We start from the raw sequence: 27,413 nt of genomic DNA, 5'->3' as shown, positions 1-27,413 counted from the left end.
ATGGGTGACTTTAATCACCCTGAATAGTAATAGAAATGTAGCTGTTTTAGTCCGGTCTAGCTGAAACAAAAAACAGGACTATGTAGCACTTTATATAAGACTATGTAGCACTCTGCCATTGCCTGGTTCCAAGTCCAGGATGTGAAAGGAGGAGGGTTGTAAGTCGGGCTAGCAACCCACTACGTAAAAAACTATTGCTACAGAAATGTCAATGAAAACTTTAAAAAGCCATCAAAGGGGTGATCAGCTGAGGATCAAGGCAGCAACACCTAGCATGACGAGCAGAGATGAAAGCCGAAAGGAAGCTTCTGCTCCAATACAGTCCCTAGCGAGACCCAAGCAACAAGTGAGAGTGGCAGCATGGAACATAAGAACCATGTATGAGACCTGGAAAACAGCACAGGTGGTGAGAGAAATGTCCAGGTACAAGATCAATATTTTGGGCATTAGTGAAATGAGATGGACTGACTCAAGGATGCTAACACTTGGTTCAGGGGAGACTGTCTGTTACTCTGGAAGGTCAGATGGACAGCATCAAGAAGGGGTTGGCATCATCATGGATATTCAGGCTAAGAAGAGCCTTCTGGGATGGGAACCAGTCAACTCTCGTATCATCAGAACAAGATTTTTTTCCAGCTACACCAAAACCACCATTATTCAATGCTATGCACTCACCGAACAAGCAACAGAGGAGGAGAAGGACTTATTCTATAGCAACCTGCAAGAGCAGATAGACAAGACGCCTCGCCATGATGTTTTGATCGTAATGGGGGATCTGAATGCAAAAGTCGGCTCTGTTAATGAAGGCTACGTATACTGCATGGGCCCAGAGGGTGTTGGCAAAAGAAACGATAATGGACAGCATTTTGTAGATTTGTGCCTGGAGAATGGTCTGGTGATAGGAGGCACTGTCTTTCAACATAAGACAATACATAAGTTGACCTGGATATCTCCAGATAGAAGGATTTGTAACCAAATTGATCACACTGCTATCAACCAGAAGTGGAGAAGATCCATGAGAGATGTCCAAGCACTGAGAGGAGCATATGCCAACAGCGATCATCATCTTCTTCTTTGCAAGCTGCAGCTCAAGCTGAAACGGCTGAAAAGGACAGACAGAAAGACTGGTGGCCAGCTCTTTGACTCCAGTAGACTAAAACATCCAACAGTGAAGATCCAGTTCACTCTAGAGCTGTCCAATAGATTCAGCCTGCTCGAAGACCTGGTAGCAGATGATATTAATATCCACTGTGAGGAGATCCAGAAGGTATACCTGGAAACCAGCAACATTGTATTGGGGTACAAGAAGAAACAGAGAAGGGAGTGGATTTCAGATGCTACATGGCAGCTCATTAAGACCAGAAAGGCAATTAAACAGTGATCACTTGCAGGCAGTGACGAAGATAAAATAACAGCTGTACAGGTCTACAGGGACCTAAACATTGCCGTGAAGAGAAGTGTATGAAGAGATAAGAAAGCGTATGTGGACAATATTGCCAGGGAGACCCAGTCAGCAGTAGACAGAGGTGATACTAGGACAGTGTACAAGATCACCAAAATAGGAGACTTTACCAACAAGTCTACTGTAGTAAGAGACAAGAACGGGAAAATGCTGGTGATAGCAAAAGAACAGCTCAGCAGGTGGACGGAACACTTCAGGGAGACTCTCAACAGACCAGACCAAGAGGAAGAGGCTTATATTAGAAGTATGAACCTCCAAGTAGACATGGAATGTGGGGACATCATTGAGCTGGAGACAGCAGATACTATCAAACAGACGAAGGGCAACTGAGCACCCAGGGAAGACCAGATCACTGCTGAAATGCTTAAGGCAGACCCTAAGGCAAGTGCACAAGCTCTGAGGGGTCTCTTCAACAGGGTCTGGGAAGAAGAGAGGGTACCGGTTAAAAGACAGGAAACAAAGGGTAGGAATAAATGGTAAATTTTCAGATTGGAGAGGGGTAACTAGTGGTGTACCCCAAGGGTCAGTCCTGGGACCAATCCTTTTCAACTTATTCATAAATGATCTGGAGAAAGGGGTAAGCAGTGAGGTAGTAAAGTTTGCAGATGATACCAAACTGTTTAGGATAGTCAAGACAGAAGCAGACTGTGAGGGACTCCAAGAAGATCTCACCAAACTGAGCGATTGGGCAACAAAATGGCAAATGAAATTTAATGTGGATAAGTGTAAAGTAATGCACATCAGGAAAAATAACCCCAACTATTCGTACAGTATGATGGGGGCTAATTTGGCTACGACAAATCAGGAAAGAGATCTTGGAGTTATCATGGACAGTTCTCTGAAAACTTCCACACAGAGTGCAGCGGCGGTCAAAAAGGCAAATAGGATGCTAGGAATTATTAGGAAAGGGATAGAAAATAAGACCCAGAATATCTTACTGCCCCTGTATAAAACTATGGTACGCCCACATCTTGAATACTGTGTACAGATGTGGTCTCCTCACCTCAAAAAAGATATTTTGGTCTTGGAAAGGGTTCAGAAAAGTGCAACTAAAATGATTAGGGGTTTGGAACGGGTCCCATATGAGGAGAGGTTAAAGCGACTGGGACTTTTCAGTTTAGAAAAGAGGAGACTGAAGGGGGATATGATAGAGGTCTATAAAATCATGAGTGGTGTGGAGAGGGCTGATAAAGAAAAGTTATTTATTAGTTCCCATAACAGAAGAACTAGAGGACACCAAATGAAATTAATGGGTAGCAGGTTTAAAACTAATAAAAGGAAGTTCTTCTTCACACAGCGTGTAGTCAACCTGTAGAACTCCTTGCCAGAGGAGGCTGTGAAGGCTAGGACTATAATAGAGTTTAAAGAGAAGCTGGATAAATTCATGGAGGTTAGGTCCATAAAAGGCTATTAGCCAGGGTATAAAATGGTGTCCTTGGCCTCTGTTTGTCAGAGGCTGGAGAGGGATGGCAGGAGACAAATCGCTTGATACTCTCTGGGGTACCTGGTGCTGTCCACTGTCGGTAGACGGGATACTGGGCTAGATGGACCTTTGGTCTGACCCAGTGTGGCCATTCTTATGTTCTTATGTTCTACCGGAGGCCTGGAAGAAGGGCATCATTGTGAAGTTACCCAAAAAAGGTGATCTGTCCATCTGCAGTAATTGGAGAGGAATTAATCTGCTATCTGTGCCGGGAAAAAATTTTCTGTAGAGTCCTGCTACAGAGAATGTGAAAGGGCACTGACAAAATCCTCAGGGAAGAACAGGCTGGCTTCAGAAGTGGAAGGTTGCGCACGGACCAGATCTTCGTCCTACGCACCATAGTGGAGCAGTCAATAGAGTGGAACTCTTTGCTCTACATTAATTTCATCGATTTTGAGAAGGTGTTTGGTAGCATCCACCACCTCTCACTCTGGAGGATTCTACAAGCATACAAGTTCCCTGAGAAGGTCATTAACATCCTGAAAGACCTGTATGCTGAGAATCAATGCTGTGTACGACATGAAGGACAGCAGAGTGACTGGTTTCACGTGAAGACAGGGGTCAGACAGGGCTGTGTAATCTCACCTGTTATCCTCCTTGTGGTCATCGACTGGGTGATGTGCAGAGCCACTTAGGGTAGATCAAGGGGAGTGCTATGGGGACCGACTGCTCGGCTTGAGGACTGTGACTTCGCAGATGACCTGGCGCTTCTCGCGCATGATCAGCAGGACATCCAAGAAAAGACCGACATTGTTGACCGGACAGCCAGAAGCATTGGGCTCAGAATTCACCCTGGCAAGTCCAAAGTGATGAAACTGAGGATAACTAATACCGATAAAACCACTATCATGGGTGAAGAGTTAGAGGGGGGTGATTAGCCTCTGGGGAGACTGGGCAAAGGAGGTGGGAGAGGGGAGGGCAACTAAAATGATCAGGGGTTTGGAACAGGTCCCATATGAAGAGAGGCTAAGGACACTGGGACTTTTCAGCTTACAAAAGAGGAGACTGATGGGGGATATGATAGAGGTCTATAAAAGCATGAGTGGTGTGGAGAGGGTGCATAAGAAAAGTTCTTCATTAGTTCCCATAATAGAAGTACGAGAGGACACCAAATGAAATGAATGGGTAGCAGGCTTCAAACTAATAAGAGAAAGTTCTTCTTCACAAAGCAAATAGTCAACCTGTGGAACTCCTTGTTGCAGGATGCTGTGAAGGCTAGAACTACAACAGAGTTTAAATAGAAGTTAGATAAAGTCATGGAGGTTGGGTCAATGGAGAGTTATTAGCCAGGGGATGGAAATGGTGTCCCTGGCCTCTGTTTGTGGAAGGCTGGAGATGGATGGCACGAGACAAATGGCATGGTCATTGTCTTCGGTCCATCCCCTCCGTGGTATCTGGTGTTGGCCGCTGTCAGCAGACAGGCTACTGGGCTAGATGGACCTTTGATCTGACCCGGTATGGCCGTTCTTATGTTTTTATGTTCTAAGCTCAGGGCTCAGGATCGGGGGTCTCACTGGACCACCTTGATTTTCATGCCAACCTGCTCCTGGGTGGCCAGGCTGGCAGCTATCCTGCCCTAGACGGCCACTTTCCTGTGCCTAGTGAGGAGGTTGTGGATGAAGTCCACGATCTCCGCACTAGACCAGGCGGGCGCCTGCCTGTTGCGGCCCCGGGCAGGGTCCTGGGAGCCGCCAGCCTGGTCCCGGGAAGAGGCGGAGGGCTGGGTGGCAGCGGGTGGCTGGCTCATGCAGTGCCAGGTGCAGGGTCTGCTGGCTGGGTGCTGGCAGGCTTGCACCTGGCACAGGCACTGTAGCCAGACCGTGCCCCTTTAAGGGCTCCGGGGCTGGGAGGGGGGCAGAAGAGTTTCCCTGGTGGTGCCCAGAGTGGCCACCAGGGAAAGCTGGGGAGGGCTAGCCTCCCACTAGTTAGAATTAAGTGGCTACACAGCCCTTAATTCGAACTAGTAAGTTCGAACTAGGCTTAGTCCTCGTAGAATGAGGTTTCCCTAGTTCGAATTAAGCCCTCCGCTAGTTTGAATTAAGTTCGAACTAGCGGTTTGCCTGTGTAGTGCCTATTAAAGTTAATTCAAACGAACGTCTGTTAGTTCAAATTAACTTTGTAGTGTAGACATATCCCAAGTTTGCAGATGACACTAAGCTAGGGGGAGAGGTAGATACACTGGAGGGAAGGGGTAGAGTCCAGAGTGACTTAGTCAAATTGGAGGATAGGGCCACAAGAAATCTGATGAGGTTCAACAAGGACAAGTGTAGAGTCCTGCACTTGGGACAGAAGAATCCCAAGAATTGTTACAGGCTGGGGACTGATTGCCTAAGTAGCAGTTCTGCAGAAAAGGATGTGGGGATTACAGTAAATGAGAAGCTGGATATGAGTCAACAGTGTGCCCTTGTAGCCAAAAAGGCTAATGACATATTAAGTAGCATTAAGAGGAGCATTGCCAGTAGATCCAGAGATGTGATTATTCCTCTTTATTCAGCTCTGCTGAGGCCACATCTGGAGTATTGTGTCCAGTTCTGGGCTCCCAATTACAGGAAGGATGTGCACGCATTGGAGAGGGTCCAGCAGAGGGCAACCAAAATGATTAGGGGGCTGGAGCATATGACCTACGAGGAGAAGCTGAGGGATTTGGGTCTATTTAGTCTGCCGAATAGAAGAGTGAGGGGGGATTTGATAGAAGTCTTCAGCTTCCTGAAGGGAGGTTCCAAAGAGGATGGAGAAAGGCTGTTCACAGTAGTGATGGATGGCAGAACAAAGAACAATGGTCTCAGGTTGCAGTGGGAGAGGTCCAGGTTGGATATTAGGAAAAACTATTTCACTAGGAGGGTGGTGAAGCACTGCAATGGGTTACCTAGGGAAGTAGTGGAGTCTCCATCCCTAGAGGTATTTAAGTCTCGGCTTGACAAATGCCTGCCTGGGTTGATTTAATTGGGATTGGTCCTGCATTGGCCAGGGGTCTGGACTTGATGGCCTTCTGAGGTCTCTTCCAGCTCTCTGGTTCTACGATTCTATGATAGCAATTCAGACTGACAGACAGGTATTCCTAGAATGGTAATTGCACATTGGGTTTTTCTGGTAGATGAATGAAAAATAACTGAATTATTTCATTAGTTGCTATTTATGTTCAGTAAATATTTTTTGGAGGAAAATGTCGTAAGGAGTTTCATTATAGCATACCAATTTAGACCTGCTTGGCAGCCAGGTTTTGGGGGAAGGAAACCCCTTCCATTTGCGTTCAAAGAGGTAGGGAATGCAAACGAAAGGAACACATAAGAACAGTTCTTTAAAGCCATATGATAAAGAGCTGCTCGGTCAAACAAGAAAAAAGATTAGCATATATAAAAGTCCTAGGAAAAGAAATAATTAGTTTTCAGACCTTACACAACATTACAAGAAATACTAAAAAATTGTATCTCCAGATAAGTGTGAGGGGGCAATTAAACAGAACACTATGCAAAAACAAAAAAACAAAACAACAACAACAACAAAAAGAGAGCGAGAGAATTTCTGATTAATTTGATTAATCATATACAGTTATTTTGCTATTCTGGACTCAGTGACCCATAATGGGGTACGATGGCCAAAAATAAATCAGAATGAACAATTAAAAAAACCATAAGATTATTTTAAGATTTACACTGCCTTATTCAAGTTGGTGACAGAGGATAAGATGGAAATACATACATTTAGGACATTTAGGTAAATTAACTGGGAGGCAGGAGGAAAAGTAGAGTGTCTACTAATAATCTCTAAAATCCAGTATAATAACAAAGTTTACAACTGGTTGTGCTGTCCTTAAATTGGACTGAACTGGAATTTTGCAAAGCACTTTCAAAAGACAAAGGCTCATATATGGGCTTATTTACACATGTTCAAAGTCAGTAACACTACTAAACTATGTCTGATGAAATCCTATCTTCACTGAAGTCTATGGGAATTTGCCATTGACTTCATCCCATGTTCTTGTCTTCATTATTCAGAACAGAAACAACATTCTCTGAACAGGACAGTATTACTAACAAGAGATGTTAAAATTATGACAGGAATATTTTCCATAGAAAAGATATTAAAAGTATAAGTAGGACATATTGTACATGTTAATCCCACTGAATTCCTAGTCAGATCTACATTTAAGCAAGAGGTTGACCAAACTCTTCGTGGTATGTTTTGGATGATCAGCACTTATGAGAATCAGTGATGGGGGCATTCTGGCTTATTAATATTTTAAAATGTATATGAATTTCCTCATCTATGAAATGGGAATAATGATACTGACATTCTTGTTAAAGCACTTTGAGACTAAAAGATGAAAAGTGCTATATAAAAGCCAGGATTATTGTATTTTTTTATTTTTAGTTCTTTCAATGTGCTCAGCACATGTCTGCTAAAGCCCTTTTCAACTACTCTGGCAGTACAAAGGACTCTTAACATTAGTGAAATTGTAACTGATAACCTCTTGAAAGACTCTTTGCATTGTGTCAAGGAACTTGCACTCTAACAGGTAGATGCAAACATTCCATTTTCCTTTACTGTTGAGATTTTCTATATTCTTTCCTGTATGTCACATTACTCATGTTATTAAGTCATGGAGCTAAGAATAATGTCATAAATATATAATTTTTACCTTTATTTGCTATTGTACTCTTGCAGCTTTATTTCATCTTGTTTCTATTATATAAAATAAATGCTGATGTTTTATTGGACAAGGAAGGTGGGATTTTTATAAATGCTCTACACTGGCCTATTTCTCAGACTGAAGGTCAATGGCAGTGAGAGCACAGTTTGGCCAAAGCTGAGTGCTTCTGAAAAATCAAACTCAAAGTGACTGGGCCTATGTGATCCTGTATGATTGAATATTGCCATTTATATCAGTGATATTATTACAGTTAAACTATTGGAACAAATCTTGTTCAAAATATATCATATAAGATGTCAATGGAAAAGTAATGCATTGCTAAGTATGCTTATCCTGTTTAAATTGATGTATCATCACCATATCTGGAGTTATGAATACAGAAATTCCTCATTTAACACTATAGATATGTTTCAGAAAATGATCGTGTTAAGTGAAAACATGTTATGCGGGGTCAATTTTCCCATTGAAAATAATGGAAAAGGTGGGGGTTGCGTGTCAAGTGGTGGTGTCTGTTGGGACCGGGACATAAGGTTGGGGGAGAAAGGGGACTGGGTTACAGCAGGGAGGTGAGGTGTTTGGCTCTGGGGAAAGGAAGGAGAGGGGAGGGGGATTGGGTTGGGAGCATGCCCCTGTGATGGGTCTGCCGGGACCTGCACTGCATCTGGCGAGGGGGGTGGGTCACCAGGGAATGGTACGGCAAGTGGCGAACCCTCCGCCACTTTGTAGGGAGGTGGGAGAAGCCCCGTGCAGCCGCCAGCAAAGGGCCGGCTTGGGAAACCCAGGCGCTGGCCTGCAAGCGGGCGTGGAGGAGAGGAGGCAAGGCGTCCGGCAAGGGGGAGTCAGAGGGGAACGGCGCAGTGCGTAGCGAACCCTCCACTGCTTTGCAGGGAGGTGGGGGAAGCCCCTGCACAGCAGCCGACAACAGGATACCTGGGGAAATTGTGTTATTCCAGAGATGGTCATTTAATTCCAAAAATGTTCCCTAAAAAAAAAATCATGCTATCGCGAAAGTGTGTTAAGCAGGCACGTGTTAAATGAGGAATTACTGTATTGGCTATGTATCTGTACCTTAAATGTGTTTGTTCCTGTGTGAAACCCACCAAATAAAAGTTACATAAGAGCCAGATGGCAATGTGCTGATAGGTCATTAAAGACACGGGTATGTCTACACTGAATTCCTCCTTCAAGAGGAATGCAAATGCAGCCTAGCGAAATTGCAAATGAAGCGCGGATTTGAATTTCCTGTACTTCATTTGCATAATCACGTCTGGCCGAATTTCAAAATACCCTAGTTTGAATAAAAAATGCTGTGTAGATGCAGTTATTTCAAAAGAAACCCCTTCTTTTGAAATAACCCTTACTCCTTAAAAAATGAGATTTAATGGTTATTTTGAAAGATGGGGTTTCTTTCGAAATAACCGCGTCTACACAGCATTTTTTATTTAGTAATAGGGTATTTCAAAATAGCATCCGGACGTGATTATGCAAATGAAGTGCAGGAAATTCAAATCTGCACTTCATTTGCAATTTTCCTCGGCTGTATTTGTATTCCTCTCTCGAAAGAAGAATGCAGTGTAGGCATTCGGTTTGTTCTAACACAAGGTCACAAAAGAAGCTCATCCTACTCAGTGAACCTTCTTGTGGACACCATAGCCAGAATATGGATAATGGCTGTCCCTGTCAGGGTATGTCTACACTACAAAGTTAGTTCGAACTAACGGACGTTAGTTCAAACTAACTTTCATAGGCACTACACTAGCGCTCCGGTAGTTCGAATTTAATTCGAAGTAACGGAACGCTTAGTTAGAACTAGGTAATCCTCATTCCATGAGGATTAAGCCTAGTTCAAACTTACTAGTTCGAATTAAGGGCTGTGTAGACCCTTAACTCGAACTAGTGGGAGGTTAGCCCTTCCCAGCTTGCCCTGGTGGCCACTCTGGCCAACACCAGGCAAACTCTACTGCCCCCCTCCCGGCCCTAGAGCCCTTAAAGGGCCACAGGCTGGCTACACAGTTTGTGCCAGTTGAAAAGGCTGCCAGCACCCGTGCCAGCACACCCAGCAGCTGACACCCATGAGCCAGCCACCCGATGACACCCAGCCCTCCCCCTCTTCCCGGGACCAGCCTGGAGGCTCCCAGGACACTGCCCGGGGCCACAAGAGGCGGGCGCCCGCATGGTCTAGAGCGGAGATCGTGGACCTCATCGAGGTTTGGGGGAAGCCTCCAATGTCCACGATCTCTGCACTAGCCACAGGAACGCGGCAGTCTACGGCTGCATGGCTGCCAGCCTGGCCGCCAGGGGCCACCAGCGCAGCCGGGAGCAGGTGCGCTGGAAAATCAAAGACCTGTGGCACTCCTACCCCCGGGTCTGCCTGCCAGGGGCCGACCCGGAGGTGTGCCCCCACTTCCAGGCTGTGGACCGCCTCCTGGGGGCTCATGCCGTCCCTGCCCCCAGGGACGTGATAGACCCCGGGGCAGAGGGACCACTCCAAGAGACGGAGGAGGAGAAGGAGGAGGAGAAGGAGGGCTCCAAGAGACAGGAGCCTGCCGGCAGCCTGCCCAGGGCCCGGGACCCCGGAGGCACCCAACAGAGCCGCTCGCCTGTGTCATCCGAGGCCAGAGAGGTGTCCACCTGTGAGTACCATCATGCTCCCCTTATGTGTACGGAGGGGCTGGGGTGAGAGGGAGCCCTGGGACCGTGCACCTGGGCCTTGCCCACCACAGAGCAGCAGCTGGGGATCCTGCAGGGGCCCTGGCCTTGCAGACGGGAGCTGGGTTTCACACACCTGGGCCCCTGGGGTAATTGACCGCTGTTCTTGTTTCACCACAGCCGCAGCACCTGGGACTGCAGGGCGCACCACCCCACCTGCAGCAGCCGCCCGCGCCTGGACCAGCAGGAGAGCCAGGAACCAGGAGGAGTACCAGAGGCGGCACCTCCGGTTCCTGGAGCAACAGCTCCGTCTCCAGGACCACAGGGTCCAGGAGGACCTGAGGCTGCGACGGAGGAGCTTGGAGGCACTGGAGGAGCAGGGCCGTGACATGCGAGGCCACCTAAAGAGCCTGCTTGACTGCTTCCCAATTCCTCCTGCTCCCCATGCTCTCCCTCCTGCTCTCCCTGCTCCCCCTCCTGCTCCCGCTCCTGCTTCCTCCACACCCCCCATCCCTCCTGCCCCACCCTCCACATCCATTCCCCACCAATGCCCCTGGACCCACAGTGTTGCGAGACAGGAGAGGCAGCCGGACCCCCACCCCTTACCTTTCCTTTCCTTTCCTCCCTTCCCTCCCCTTCCAGCTCCCTCGTCCCAGATTTACCCCTCCCCTCTCCCACTCTTCTTCCTCCCTCGCCCCACCACAGTTATGTTAAATAAAAAGACATTTTTGTTTGAAAAACAGGTGTCTTTATTTGACAGTAGGTAGGGAGGGGAAAAGGGTAGGGGGGTAGGGTGGAAGAAGGCCCCAGTGGGGCATGCAAGGGAGAGGTCAGTCCTCCTCCTCCTCCACCAGGAAGCTCTCCCTCAGGGCTTCCCGGATCCGGACGGCCCCCCGCTGGGCTTCCTGGATGGCGGCGGTGCGGGGCTGACCGTAGTGGCCAGCCATGCGGTCAGCCTCAGCCATCCAGGCTGGCAGGAAAGCCTCCCCCTTTCTCTCACATAAATTGTGGAGCACACAACATGCTGTCACCACGGGAGGGATGTTGTGCTCGGCCAGGTCCAGATGGGTGAGGAGGCATCGAAAGCGGGCTTTCAGTCGCCCGAAGGCCCCCTCCACCACGATGCGGGCCCTGGTCAGCCTGGCATTGAAGGCCTGGTGGGAGGGATTGAGGTGCCTCGTGTAGGGCTTCATCAGCCACGGCTGCAGTGGGTAGGCGGCATCCCCCACCAGGCACACGGGCATGTCCATGTCCCCGGCCCTGATGTGGCGGTCGGGTAAGAAGGTACCGTTCTGCAGCCGCTGGCACACGGAGGAGTCGTAGTACACCCAGGCGTCAGGTGCTTTGCCGGACCAGCTCACATTAATGTCCGTGAACTGTACCTGGTGGTCACACACAGCCTGCAGGAGGATGGAGAAGTACCCCTTGCGGTTCACGTATCGGGACGCCTGGTGTTCCGGGGCATGGATGGGAATGTGCGTCCCGTCGATGGCCCCCCCACAGTTGGGGAAGCCGAGGGCGCCGAATCCCTGGATGACGGCGTCCGGGTCGGCGAGGTGGACCACCCTGTGGAGCAGCACCTGGTTGATGGCTTTGACCACCTGCGGAGAGAGACACAGCAAAGTGCCAATCTGTGGGGCGCCTGGGTGGCTGGGAGCATTCGTGCCCTGGCAGTGCCCCGCGCCCCACTCCCGGAAGCAACCCCCCTGGCAGCGTGTAGTACGGCCGGGACAGACCGACCCCTCCTGTGCGGGGCGCTTTCGCCTCCTCCCTTCCCCCCTTTGTCCCTGGGGCAGCCCATCCCCTCCTTGCAGCCCTCCTTCTCCCCCCCGGCGCAGTGGCCGACGAGTGCCATACCTGCATGAGCACCGCTTCGACGGTGGATCTCCCCACACCGAACTGGTTCCCGACGGATCGGTAGCTGTCCGGCGTGGAGAACTTCCATAGGGCGATGGCCACCCGCTTCTGGAGGGGGATGCCGGGCCTCATGCGAGTGTCCCTTCTGAGCAGAGCAAGGGCGAGCCACTCGCAGAGCTCCAGGAAGGTGTCCCTCCTCATCCTGAAGTTCTGGGTCCACTGTCGGTCCTCCCAGCGCTCCAGGACGATGCGGTCGCACCAGTCGCTGCTGGTGTCCAGACGCCAGATGCGGCGGGGCACGCCGGTGCCAGGGTGCCGCCGCGGCTCCTCCACTGCCCCCAGGGCTGCCAGGTGGTGAGGCAGGGGGCTGACGTGCACCAGGTGGTGCCAGGCAGCCTCGAGCCATTGCTGGCAGGCTTGCAGCAGCAAGTCCAGAAAGTGCACCAGAAGGTGCAGGGCGAGCTCTGGCTCCATGTTGCCACCTGCGGCGGCGTCCCCGAAGGGAAGCACCGACACGTACGGGTTCAGAGACCAACGCTTTGCTGTCCCTTGGCGAGGTTGGCAAGCAAGCAGGAAAAGCTGAGAACCGGCTGTCCGGGGGGGTCCCTTTAAGCACGAGCCTCAGATAGCCTCAGACAGCAGCCACACAAAGCAACTACTGACTTGATGCCCTGCCAGAACCGGTTTCAGTCACCCTTAAATGCGCCCCTGCGTCCAATCAGCGTGGACGCGCTAGTTCGGATTAGCAAAACACTAATTCGAACTACTTTTTAGTTCTAGATGCGTTAGTTCGAATTAGCTTAGTTGGAATTAACTAATTCGAACTAAGTTAGTTCGAATTAGCACTGTAGTGTAGACGTACCCTCAGATAGTAATGTAGGGACATGTGATTTGCTGATGTGACCCTGGACTCCATCTTGTGCCAGCAATTTTCTACAAACTTCACTGTGAACCTTGCTCTGAAACAGTAAATTTCCAAGCACACAAGCAAAGGGTAGAACTGATCCTTGAATCATCTCCATTTTGCCTCTTTTCTCCTCTGATTCTGTGGACTAAAGTAAAAGGAGAATATTAAATGGTAGACAGAGGACCTTCTAATCTTTTGGAAGTTACCTTAGAGTTTTTACAAGGCAGCAGTCTGTAATATCACTGCTACAAACCTGAGATAAGAACTTTGCAATTATTGTATGCATATGATCTATTAATCAGTTTATTTTTCTCTTATTAATAAACTTTTAAAATGTAGTTACTAAAGGACTGGCAAAAGAGGATTATTGGGCAAGAGCCGAGTTAGATATTGACTTGGAGTTATGTAGCTAGTCTCTTAAGATGAGAAAAGCCCTTTGTTTGATGAAATTAGTTTTCAATAGCCATTCATCATGAAGTCTAGTGTCTGAGTGGTGAAATGCAGTCTCGAATGCCTAAAGACACTACATTTTTACCTCTTATAGTGAAACAGAAATTTAGTTTTTGTTACAAGTTTGGTGTATCTAATGATAGCATAGCAACCTATTTGGGGTGAGTCTGCACTATTTTTCAGCAGTTTATACTGACTCTGGCTATGTCTAGACTGCAGGCTTCTTTCGGCAGAAGCTTTTCTGGAAGAGATCTGCCAGTAAAATTCCTTTCGAAAGAGAACATCCACACAGCAAAAGCGCATCAAAAAATCAGATTGCTTTTTTATTGAACACATTTATTGGACACTATCTTGCACTTAAATTATGGTTACTATAGACAGAGTGGTCACCAGGACACCTGTGCTTTTTCCTGGAGGCCTCTTCTTTCAAAAAAATCCCTCTTCCCCGTCCACACATGCCTTTTTCTGAAAGAATTCTTTCGGAAAAAGGCTTATGCCTCATAGAAAGAGGTTTACCACTGCCAGAAAAACCCTTGTGTTCTTTCAACTTTTTGTCAAAAGAACATAATTGTAGTGTGGACATAAGTGCAGTTTTTCCAGAAAAATGGCCGTTTTTTTCTGGAAAAACTCTGCAGTGTAGACATACCCTCTGATAGTCTTAGCTGTGATGCACTGAGGTACTGTGACAGCTTAAACCAGTAAAAAGTAAGTATGAAACATGTTCAAATCAGAAAGCAGCATTTTGCATTGGCACAAATGATTATGTGACATTCAGGGAAACAGGCTACTTAAGTCTAAATGTTAACAATATATCAGATGTTATCGATGAAAAAAAACATGTCTGTAAAACAGATTGATATGTGTTTAGGTGTGTGTAAATAGTGGCAAAAAATCACACCAGGAAGACAAGAAATTGAATTTCTTAGCGTACGGTATAAAAAGCATCTAAAGAAGCAAAAGAGACTATTGTAGATTGTAACATGAAGAAAGGATGCAGATATTGTGCAGATATTGTGTGGGGATATTGTGTCAATTTGTCACTGACAAGCAGCCTGACATCTTCCATTATCTTAATAGATAGATAGGGATTTCTTTATGTGTTGATAGACCTGGTTTTCATAGATCCAATATTATGGATGGCAGACCTCAAAACTTTAGCCGTGGCAGGTTAGACCTTTCAGCTCCCTTATGGCTACTTTAGCATAGCATTCCGTCTGATCACAATATCTCATAGGCTAAAAATAAGGACGTGTCAATAAGAACAATGATCTGGGTAGTCTCTCTGATGTTGGACCCCAGATTTAAGTAAACTAATTGCATATCAGATCAACCCAGGAACAATGGAAGTAATTGTATCTGATATCTTAGATTACTTTTATTGAAACTTTTGACTATATTAAAGTTTCAATTTCATTTTCTCCTCCTCTTTATGAGGCAGCTAGATATTGACTTTTAAAAATATGAATACTAATCTAAAACTCAAGAAAAAATGGGTTTATTTCAAAGTTTTGTGCTCATATATTGCAAAATATGCAAGGCTGCTAATAAACTGGAAGAGGAGTTTAAAGCACTACTGTTTTCCATTGTATTTGTTTATAATTGAAATTACTAATATTCAGGGAAAACAAGATAATATTTGCAAACATTTGTGGGAAATAAATGGAGTTCCTTATGGTAGTTTCATGATGACATAATCAAGTCATTATCTTACATTAGAGTAGACGACATTATTTTCAAGCAATATTTTGAGTTTTTACATCTGTATTAAAATTAATTAAAATATAATTATTTTTTTGCTAATTAATGCAAGAAGTCAGATTATTAGTCTTGGAGTAAGAACCCTCTTATCCTCGATCTGGGGAAGCATGGCAGAAGAGCTGGAAGTTTCCCCAACAAAATGTTTCAACTCTGGTCTCCACTAATCACTTCTATATGGGTATGTCTAAACTACAGCGCTAATTCGAACTAACTTAGTTCGAATTAGATAATTTGAACTAAGCTAATTCGAACTAACGCATCTAGAACTAAAAACTAGTTCGAATTAGCGTTTTGCTAATTCGAACTATCGCGTCCACACTGATTGGACGCAGGGGCGCATTTAACGGCAGCTGAAACCGGTTCTGGCAGGGCATCAGGTCAGTAGTTGCTTTGTGTGGCTGCTGTCTGAGGCTCGTGCTTAAAGGGACCCCCCCGGACAGCCGGTTCTCAGCTTTTCCTGCTTGCTTGCCAACCTCGCCAAGGGACAGCAAAGCGTTGATCTCTGCGCCCGTGTGTGTCGGTGCTTCCCTTCGGGGCCGCCGCCGCAGGTGGCAACATGGAGCCAGAGCTTACCCGGCACCTTCTGGTGCACTTTCTGGACTTGCTGCTGCAAGCCTGCCAGCAATGGCTCGAGGCTGCATGGCACCTCCTGGTGCATGTCAGCCCCCTTCCCCTCCAACTGGCCGCCCTGGGATCCGTGGAGGAGCTACGGTGGCGCTGCGGCACCGGCGTGCCCCACCGCATTTGGCGTCTGGACACCAGCAGCGACTGGTGGGACCGCATTGTCGTGGAGTGCTGGGAAGACCGACAGTGGACCCAGAACCTCAGGATGAGGAGGGACACCTTCCTGGAGCTCTGCGAGTGACTCGCCCATGCTCGGCGCAGAAGGGACACTCGCATGAGGCCCGCCATCCCCCTCCAGAAGCAGGTGGCCATTGCCCTCTGGAAGCTCTCCACGCCGGACAGCTACCGATCCATTGGGAACCAGTTCGGTGTGGGGAGATCCACCGTCGGAGCGGTGCTCATGCAGGTATGGCACTCGTCGGCCACTGCGCCGGGGGGGAGAAGGAGGGCTGCAAGGAGGGGATGGGCCGCCCCAGGGACAAAGGGCGGGAGGGAGGAGGCGAAAGCGCCCCACACCGGAGGGGTCGGTCTGTCCCGGCCGTACTACACGCCGCCAGGGGGGTTGCTTCCGGGAGTGGGGCGCGGGGCACTGCCAGGGCACGAATGCTCCCAGCCACCCAGGCGCCCCACAGATTGGCACTTTGCTGTGTCTCTCTCCGCAGGTGATCAAGGCCATCAACCGGGTGCTGCTCCATACTGTGGTCTGCCTCGCCGACCCGGACGCCATCATCCGGGGCTTCAGCGTCCTCGGCTTCCCCAACTGCGTGGGGGCCATCGACGGGACGCACATCCCTATCCGTGTCCCGGAACACCAGGTCTCCCGGTACGTCAACCGCAAGGGGTACTTCTCCGTGATCCTGCAGGCCATGTGTGACCAACGGGGACAGTTCACGGACATTAATGTGGGCTGGTCCAGCAAAGCACACGACACCAGGGTATACCGCAACTCCTCCGTGTGCCAGCGGCTGCAGGACGGGACCTTCTTCCCCGACAGCCACATCAGGGTTCGGGGACGTGGACATGCCCGTGTGCCTGGTGGGGGATGCCGCCTACCCACTGCAGCCCTGGCTGATGAAGCCCTACACGGGGCACCTCAATCCCTCCTGCCAGGCATTCAATGCAAGGCTGACCAGGGCCTGCATCGTGGTGGAGGGGGCCTTCAGGCGACTGAAAGCCCGCTTTTGATGCCTCCTCACCCGTCTGGACCTGGCCGAGCACAACATCCCTCCCGTGGTGACAGCATGTTGTGTGCTCCACGATTTATGTGAGAGAAAGGGGGAGGCTTTCCTGCCAGCCTGGATGGCTGAGGCTGACCGCATGGCTGGCCACTACGGTCAGCCCCGCACCGCCACCATCCGGGAAGCCCAGCGGGGGGCTGTCCGGATCCGGGAAGTCCTGCGGGAGAGCTTCCTGGTGGAGGAGGAGGACTGACCTCTCCCTGCATGCCCCACTGGGGCCTTCTTCCACCCTACCCCCTTCCGCTTTCCCCTCCCTACCTACTGTCAAATAAAGACACCTGTTTTTCAAACAAAAACTTCTTTTTATTTAACATAACTGGGGTGGGGGGAGGGAGGAAGGAGAGTGGGAGAGGGGAGGGGGAAACCTGGGACGAGGGAGCTGGAAGGGGAGGGAAGGGAGGAAGGGAAAGGAAAGCTCAGGGGTGGGGGTCTGGCTGCCTCTCCTGTCTGACAACACTGCGGGTCCGGGGGCGTTGGTGGGGAATGGTTGTGGAGGGTGTGGCAGGAGGGACGGGGGGTGTGGAGGAAGCAGGAGTGGGAGCAGGAGGGGGATCAGGGGGATCAGGAAGGGGAGCAGGGGGAGCAGGAGGAATTGGGAAGCAGTTGAGCAGGTTCTGGAGGTGGTCTCGCAGGGCACGGCCCTGCTCCTCCAGTGCCTCCAAGCTCCTCCGGCACAGCCTCAGTTCCTCCTGGACCCAGTGGTCCTGGAGATGGAGCTGTTGCTCTGGAACCGGAGGTGCCGCCTCTGGTATTCCTCCTGACTCCTGGCTCTCCTGCTGGCCCGGGCGCGGATGGCTGCTGCTGGCGGGGTGGTGCGCCCTGCAGTCCCAGGTGCTGTGGCTGTGGTGAAACAAGAACAGCGGTCAATTACCCCAGGGGCCCAGGTGTGTGAAACCCAGCTCCCCTCTGCAAGGCCAGGGCCCCTGTAGGATCCCCAGCTGCTGCTCCGTGGTGGGCAAGGCCCAGTCGCACGGTCCTTGGGCTCCCTCTCGTCCCAGCCCCCCGTACACATAAGGGGAGCACGATTGTACTCACAGGTGGACACCTTCCCGGCCTCGGACGACACAGGCGAGCGGCTCTGTGGGGTGCCTCAGGGGTCCCGGGTTCTGGGCAGGCTGCCAGCAGGCTCCTGTCTCTCGGAGCCCTCCTCCTGCTCCTCCTCCTCCTTCTCCTCCTCCGACTCTGGGAGCGGACCCTCTGCCCCGGGGTCTATCACGTCCCTGGGGGCAGGGATGGCATGAGCCCCCAGGAGGCAGTCCAGAGCCTTGAAGTGGGGGCACGCCTCCGGGCCGGACCCTGGCAGGCAGGCCCGGGAGTAGGACTGCTGCAGGTTCTTGATTTTTCAGCGCACCTGCTCCCGGCTGCGCTGGTGGCCCCTGGCGGCTAGGCTGGCAGCTATGCGGCCGTAGACTGCCGCGTTCCTGTGGCTAGTGCAGAGATCGTGGACATTGGAGGCTTCCCTCCAAACCTCGATGAGGTCCACGATCTCCGCACTAGACCACGCGGGCGCCTGCCTCTTGCGGCCCCGGGCAGGGTCCTGGGAGCCGCCAGGCTGGTCCCGGGAGGAGGGGGAGGGCTGGGTGTCATCGGGTGGCTGGCTCATGGGGTGTCAGCTGCTGGGTGTGCTAGCACGGGTGCTGGGAGCCTTGCAACTGGCACAAACTGTGTAGCCAGCCCGTGGCCCTTTAAGGGCTCCGGGGCCGGGAGGGGGGCAGTAGAGTTTGCCTGGTGTTGGCCAGAGTGGCCACCAGGGTAAGCTGGGAAGGGCTAGCCTCCCACTAGTTCGAGTTAAGGGTCTACACAGCCCTTAATTCGAACTAGTAAGTTCGAACTAGGCTTAATCCTCGTGGATTAAATTCAAACTAATGGAGCGCTAGTGTAGCGCCTATGAAAGTTAGTTCGAACTAACATCCGTTAGTTCGAACTAACTTTGTAGTGTAGACATACCCTATGAGAGTTTAACATTTATCCATGTCTTCTTTCCTGAGCATAACATCTGTGCTGGGGCTTTTATTTTTGGATATTTGTTGTCTTCCTCTAGGTATTGAAGTGAGACATCCAACAAATTTCATGTATATTATGGCACACTTGGTATTTATTGCTAACTTCCTGGGGAAAACCTCCCATTGATTACAAAGGATTTTGATTTAAGCTACAGCTGCTGAAATTCTGCAAATCTCTTTAACCTATCTAATCAGTTCCCCATGTTGTGGGGTTGGTTTAAGGTGATGTTCAATCTATTTTTGTTCTCTTTTTGATTTGATCATATTTAGCCACTTATTCATCTTTGGAAAACCAAGTTGGATAGAGTTTATTTATGCAAGCAGAAATAGAAAAATGATGCTAGTTTGAAATATGGCAAATAGATTCACTATTATGAAACTCACAGTCATGGTTGGATTTTACAGGTCCGGCGCTGAACCATAGAACTAAGTGCATTTTTAAAAAGCTTTTAATACCAGCTTGCATATCCTACACTCACGCAAAACTCAAGGCTTGTTTGTGTGCAGCACAGACTTGGTTGGCTTTCAGCTCATAGTTGTGACCTTTGAATTGGATTTATATCTTAGAGTATAGACTATTTGGGAAGCTGTGTTCTCCTCTGAGTGCTTCCTCCATAATAGACCCCAACAAGGATTTTCTTTGATTTTTAATTACTTAATTATTAATGCTGTAATCCACATAAAGTTAGTGCATCCCATTTCAGCGACATAAAATTATTATTACTACCTCCATGAAGTGAAACTTCCGTAATATTATGCTCAGAACCAAACCCACAACCATGAGCTTGACCCTAGAGTGGCTCCAGAGGTCATCTAGAGGCTCATCAGTCATAGCCTTCTACATTTCATAATAGAGAAAATTCTACAGTAATTTCACTTTGTTAATCAGAATTCATAAGTTATAGAGTGTCCCCTGATAATTACCCTAGACACCCTATATTAGAAGTGTTGACATAATCTCTATATCGTCTCCCTCTAGAAATAATAACTGAGCAACTACATTCTGCACTAGCTACAGTTTTCAAGGCGATTCAAGAGTAATTCCAAGTAACTTACATTGCAGTAGTCTAAACACTGTCTAACTATGACAGTTGCGATGGCGTGCCTCAAAATCATATTATATACTTCAGTAGATGCTCTGTGTGCATGTGCATGTATACTTTCCCAGGCAGCCTGCTTAGGCTCCTGATATGCCACATGAATGGGATGCTGTGAGTGTACAATACTCTTCTGTATGCCTATTCTATTCCCAGCTCGCTCTCGTGGTTGACGACAATATTGTTATGGACCCTTGGCTGCTATAATTCAGCTAAATGTAGTATTTGCCACATCAGCAAATTACAAGAACAAATGTAAAGTCCTGCTCCTTTCCTTAGCAACTCTGATATGACTTATCTTTTTTTATGGGACTAACTTGACCCATCTAAAACAGATTAATGCTCATATTATAGCCAAAGAATTGAGACTCATATGTGTACAGAGGAAGGTCAGACTCCTGTATATTTTACGGTGTGAATAAGTGTTGGTTCAGAAACATGTTTTACATATTTTAAATAGCATAGTGTGGCAGTACATTGGTTTATAGTTGTTCTACTTCATAAACCATCACTTAAAATGCAAGTACATTGGAAAAATTGAAAAGATAACAAATGCCTCATTGGGAAAGATTGGATTTTAATTTCAGTTATCCATTAACTCTAGTTGTTTTGCCATTTGATTCACTGTATGTTAATGGGTAGCTCCTTGCCTATTGTCCCATGATAATACACTTTGAAAGCAAACATATTTGCTTAAATCAGATTTACTGTAATTATTACCCTTTATGAGGCAAAGCACAGTTATACCACAGGCTATTAGGAATTTCTGAGCAAAATCCCACCCAGGAAAGTTAGTACATTTTACGATGTGTTACAAAACAGCTGGAACAAAGCTTCAGCATGGCACAAGTTGGCTCGGAATCTATCACACTAATTGTTTCCGTATTTTGCTGACCTACTACTTATCTTCAGTTACAATTAACATGACATCTGGCAAAGTACTAGGTTTCATCATTGATTATTCATATGTCTCTCATTAGTAATCATTAATAATGGATGAATAGTTCGATCAATTATCAATTAACTTATGGCTAAGATTTTTCAGTGCTTATGTTCCCCTTATGGAGACACATAGTGTGCACTATTTAGTCTCCTTGATCTTTGCTGCTTCCTTGCTCTGATGAGGAAAGCTATGGTTTATTTCCTTTTAGTCAGAAGCAAAATATCAATGTGGCCATCTAACATGCAAGCTATGTTTCAGAAATTTAACAATCACACATTTTGAGCATTGTTACTAGACTTCTGAGCTAACAACACCACTGGAATGGCCTGATAAAATGTCTCAAAAGTCTAGATTTTGACTCTGCCTACAAGCCCATGCTAAGATATGGGGGAAAGTAAGATTTGCCTCTTATCTCAATATGGCCTACCCAGACTTTGGGCCTAAGTGTGTAGGAATAAAGGGCAGAGAATGGGAAGAATCTAGACTTTCCTAAAGAGACATAGAAAGAGGAATATTTAATTTTCAGTACATTATTACCCCCATTCTGCCAGATTAAGTAGGGAGCAGGAAGGAATTATGACTTCTCTGGTTAAAATTCCTTCCTTAGGATAGTCCTGTTGTTGCACAACAAGCTGTTTTCTTGAGTCACTATTTAGTACCAAATTAATTACTTTAAACAGAACAATTGATCCTTTGCAATTCAGTATTCTGTTGTTTCTTATTCACATAACTATTTACAGTGCAAAATGTTACACTTTCGTGTTGCTGCACTAGGTGTAAAATTTGGTGCATGTAGATTTGTCAGGGATAAGTGTGATAGAAAGGAGAAAAGAGTGCAAAGACTGGAGATTTGTGTTACTAATTTTAATTTTTCAACTCCATTGTCATTCATAAATCAGTAGGCATCAGACATCAAAATGGAAAAATAAGGAAGCATATTCCCATGTTTGATGCCAAAAGGAAATGCCACTCCTTCAAAGGACAAATATCTTCATACTTCGATTGTTCTTCCTCTTTTATATGTGCTGTGAACTGTTGTTAAATTGTTAATAATATTTATTTTTAACTTGGCAGGTAGAGGATTCGAATCTTAATTTAGAATCTGAAGCAAGAGAGACAGCCTCCAGGGAGAAGCACCAACTCGCTGAACTGCTATGATCTGGTTCCTTCCTGAGAGCACTGTAGGGCAGGCAGCATGCTCAGCCAAATCCTTTCTGATACTTCCAAAAGCAGCACAGTGTGCTATGCCCACCTGGCATTTGTTAACCAAAGTGACAAAATATACTCACTTAGGATGAAAGAGTAGTGATGTGAGCTGGAAACTCAGTCTGCCACTTAGAGAAGCTCTAGAGGCTAGATTTTCAAAAGTATTTAATGGCCTAAAGGAGGAATAGGGAACCTTATTTTGGGTTGTGGGCCACTGACCCACAGAAAAATCAGAAAAAAAAATCCCTCACTGACGTAGCCCTGACTGAGAAGGCGAAAGACACTCCCCACATTCCCCTTGCACACTAGAGCCTGGGGGCGGGGGCAGGCTAATAGGTGTTGTGAGCTCCAACCCCAGAAGGGGTTTCACGAGGCTTACCTGTGCCGATGAAGAAAGGCTTCTTTGTCGGCGCATCGCGTCCAGACTGCCCCGATCTGCCGACAAACAGCTGATCGGCAGATCGGGGCAGCCATTTAAATTTAAATGAAGCCGCGATTATTTTAATCGCGGCTTCATTTCCCTCTTCCGATCTGGCTAATCTACATGCCTCCGTCGAAGGAGGCATGTAGTCTAGACACACCCAAGGAGACAATGGGAGGGCTGGGGGGCTGGAGTGCCAGCTTGGGCTCCCCAATGCCGAGGGGCACATCCTGAGCTTCAGGAGTCAGATCTAAGCAAGTGCCCCCTCCCCATCCCTTTCTTGAAAACTAATTTCAATGGGATTTAGAAGACTAATCTGTGAAGTTGTTTCTGAAAATCCAACTAGTCATCTTTTGGGTGCACAAGTACCAAAATCCTGACCTTAGATGCTTATCCTGCTATTTCATATCTAGGAGAACTGGTGAGATGGATTGAGAATATTCCTCTTCTCCCCTCCATACTTTCTGCTCCCTTGAAAGATAGGACAGAATCCTGCCAATAATTAACTAACAACTTAACTAAAAATCAGAACAATACCCTGGCACTCCCTTAAAGCAAACTCATAGTCATAGGTATACTAGATCATCCACAGAGAACAGAGTGAAGCCCAGATTGCTAAATTGCTAATCCAAATCTTATTTGAGTGGCTGAAGTCTCAATTATCAGTCTCCATTCCTAGATTTTTGAACCTGAATATTTCAGTATCAAAGGAAATCTCAAATACTCATTTTTCTTTTTACCTTTTTTTCTTTGTTTTCTTTTTTCATGAAGGGGAAATGCCTTTTCCTTTCAAAGCTTTCTCCCTTTCAGATCTGACTAAATTATTTATCTCAATATTTGATCTGACAATAATTATTTTCTATTGTGTGACTCAATCCTGGTTTCCATTAAGTGATTCATCATTCCAAAATAGTCACCAAATTTCACAAGCTATTTGCCGATGTTTTCCTTATATCTTAGTGACTCATTTTGCATGGTGTAGTTTTAGGATGAATGATTTTTCTTTCTAATATTTGTAAAGCTTCCAGGATTTGAAAACATTTTCACATACAGATTTTTGTGAAAAATGCATAATGTGAACCCTAAAATAAGAGCAATCTCATCAGTAGGGCAAACACTGCATTGTTCTGAATCTTGTATAGTGATTTACAACAACTCAAAGCGGATTTAAAATGCTTCTAAATTAGAATGGTGGTAATTTACATTTTCTTGGCTCTAAGGTAAATGACCACACAGAGTGCGGGGTAGCAATTTGGCCCATCACTATATTTATGCATGAATTTCTTTTTCTACCATTCAGTCAGTTGTAGTCATTTTGATTAGTGATTTCCAGCAAACTTTAGTCTTTCAATCTTTCCAGTCACTGCAATGATATTGCACATACTGCCTCCAGTTACATATTTAATCTGGGTGATTTAACAGCATGCCATGCATCATTGCAATATAATGGTGTAACCCACACACCTAGTATGGTTACTGAGTATTGCAAGTGGCACTTTGACCACTGCAACAGTTAAGATCAAGAGACCTCTACAGCACAGGCTAGGAGGCAGCTGGCTTTTAGCTCAGCAGGTAGAGACTCCCTATAGGCAGCTCCCAAAGTCCTAGGTTCAAATACGCCTTGGTAATGGTTACAAATGGGGGCTCATCCAGGATCTCAACTGGGTCTCGGAAGCTCGGGACATGCTTCCTCACCTAGGGGAAGTATATAACCCACACACCTAGGGTACGTCTAAACTACATGCCTCTGTCGTCAGAGGCATGTAGATTTGTTGTTTTGGAAAAGTCAAATGAAGCCGCAATTTAAATGATCGCGGCTTCATTTAAATTTACATGGCTGCCGCGCTGAGCTGACAAACAGCTGCATATCTCTCTTACCCTCTCTCCATTCTGCTCCACCATCACCTCTTCTTCCTGTGCAGGAAGGAAGAAAGGGAAGTAGGCAGGGTCTTGTCTTTATGCCCAACACAAAGAGCACCAAAGCTGAACCAGTGCAAATGGGAAAGTAAACTTGACTCACATGAAATGGTGGCATAGATTACTTTCATCTACAAGTCTCATTTTCAAGGCTAAGATGAAATGATCACTCTAGAGCAGGGGGTTCTTAACCTTTTTACCTTCACACCTCCCCTGAGAGTGATCTTCATGTTCACCCCCCCCCCCCCCCCCCCCCCCCCCCCGGGAACCATTTTGTGCACAGCCTAGCCCCGCCCCCTCACCTGACAGGATGCTAAGGGGCGTGGCTAGGACTATAAGAACTCTGCCAGGGAGCTCAGTCAGTGCCCAGCCTCTGAGGGAGACAGAGGCCTGCCCAGAGCTCCTGGCTGATGAGGCTGAGACCTGGACCAGGCCTCCCACAGCTGCCTACCCTCAGGCCACCAAAGGCTTCTTTGCCTGGGCCACCAAGGTCTGGCCAGCAGGGTTACTCTCTGACCTAGAGGAACTGAAGGCTCTACTAGTGCCAGGCTTATAATTTTAATTCATAATATTAATTATGAAGAAATCTAAATTTTATAATTGTATCCAGTGAGAAGGCAATTGTGATAAATTTTCTGGGATGCACCTCACACCTCCTCTGTATCCCCTCCACACCTTCCCAGGGGAGGTGCACCTCACTGTTTAAGAACCCCTGCTCTAGAGCTATAATGGCTTTAAATGAAGAATACTCATAGTTGTCTTGGCAAGACATGGATACTTTCTTTGAGGCAATAGGAAGTGCTGTTTGAAAGAGGATGATTTCAAAGGGGTGATGTACACGCAGAAGCCTGAGAAGAGTAGCTTTCTCTCAGAGATCAGGGACCCTAAGCTTTACAATGAGTATTTCATGTTTCATAGATCCTCTGTTTACACAGTTGTAGTTAACAGAAGACTCAGGTCACTGAGTAATACCTTACTACTCAGTGGGACGACTGATATAATAAAGGAATATTCTCTGTGAGCACGAGTGGCACAATCACACCCATAATGATCATCGAGAACTTTCTGTAGATCGTAGAGAACATTTGCTTTGTGCCAAATACTGAGACACTCAATTACCTTTTACTCACTGCTTAATCAGAAAAGCTCCCAAATGCTTTCCGTGTTCCAAGCATTACTTCACAGAAGGTACAGTACTCTGGAAGTGCATTTCCCCCTTTCAGTGTGACATAGTTGTCTGATCTGCATCTGATGAAGGGACCATGGATCTGTATGCTCTGGAGACCAGGGAGACAAACACTGTGCCCCTTCATTGTCCTGGCAACCAAAGGTAAATCTGACAAAATGTTAACACAGCTTAAACAAGGCCCCTCTGTGTCATAGGATTCCCTTTTTAGAGGCAGAGGCTATAGTGTTGGATGAGAAATCTTATCTGAACTGATCCTACACTGCTAAGGAACATGGGCCCTACAATCATGTCTGAGAATTCCACAAACACGAGGGTTGTATTTCAAGCCCTTGTTCTGTGAGCAGCTAAACATACAAGTAACCTGATTGGCTTCATTGGGGCCACTTGTAGGAGCAAGCACTCACCAGTGCAAATGAGGGAGTGACTCTATAACTCTAAATGAGGAGAGTAAAATTCAATGGAAGGAACCACATTGAGATTTTCTCCTCTCAAAGCCTTCTGCAAAGGGTTTTCTGCAAGAGGGGCAATCCCTGAAAGTAAAATACTCAGGGCTTGGCCATTGTGAGTCAGTTTATTGTACACATTATTAAGTAGAATGAGGGGAATTATTTTATATCCTTTCAGCACAGTAAACTTGATCTTCACTGAGTTGGGGGAAATACATTGTGTTCAATCAGCATCTGGCTTGCTTGTTTATTTTGTATTCCCTGGCTAAAACAAAAACTGCTGTTTCTTTTTTAATTTAAATTTTGCAGACCACTGGTCCATAATATGATGTAGTCACAATTGACAAAACCATCATGTTGTTAATGTTACAAAAGCAACTACAGTGCTTGGCCAAAAACCTCCAAAGTTTGAAGAGCTGCATAGGGACTGGCATTCAAGGGGTCAAACTGAGAGATAATATGTGAAGCAATATGTCAGACTTCCTTAGAGCTACTTACACCCACACTATGGATATTTAAGGAAATCTAAGTTGGTGAACCTTATATAATGGGGTTGGAGGAAGAAATTCTTTTAAGTAGCTCCCATGTTCTTTTACGTACATACCTTAATATGTAAATTACTCCCTCTACATTTATAGAGTGAATGTAAATAGCTGTAAGAGAGTCTAACTGACTAGAAGGGTGTCTAATCTGTGAATTTGTCCAGAAAGTGACATTTGAATAAAACCTCCTCTGCAACACGTTACGAATACCGGATTAATGTTTAACTTTTAATAAAATTTATATAACACAAATTGCATAATATAAAACTGATCTGATCCCACTCTGTTTCTGTAAGGCTTTATATATAATCATTAGAGCCCTTAAGCATGCAGGATGTACTACTCTTAATATACATTGACATTGTAATGGCATTTAGACAATGAATCATTATGCCCTACTGTGAACTAATGAATCTATGCTATAAATTGAACACAATAGATATTGTGTTATAGGGCTGTCTTAGGCCTCATGGAATACGGCTTGACTCTGGAATGGGGCTTGCAAGGATGTTGCAGGGAAAAGAGAGGATTTCCATTTTCAACCGGTCTAAACCAGTTTAGATCCCTTTC

General features: G+C 46.9%; 1 pseudogene; it reads left to right on the top strand.

Moving 5' to 3' along the window:
* Nucleotides 1-274: 274 nt before the first annotated feature.
* LOC149525697 (uncharacterized) lies at nucleotides 275-3,580 on the top strand (annotated as a pseudogene).
* The last annotated feature ends 23,833 nt before the right edge of the window (nucleotides 3,581-27,413 follow it).

Source organism: Pelodiscus sinensis, chromosome 1 (assembly GCF_052426305.1).
Source record: "Pelodiscus sinensis isolate ZL-2025 chromosome 1, ASM5242630v1, whole genome shotgun sequence".
Taxonomy (NCBI): domain Eukaryota; kingdom Metazoa; phylum Chordata; order Testudines; family Trionychidae; genus Pelodiscus; species Pelodiscus sinensis.
Note: the sequence above shows the minus strand (reverse complement) of the source record. Positions and strands in the feature narration are given on the sequence as shown.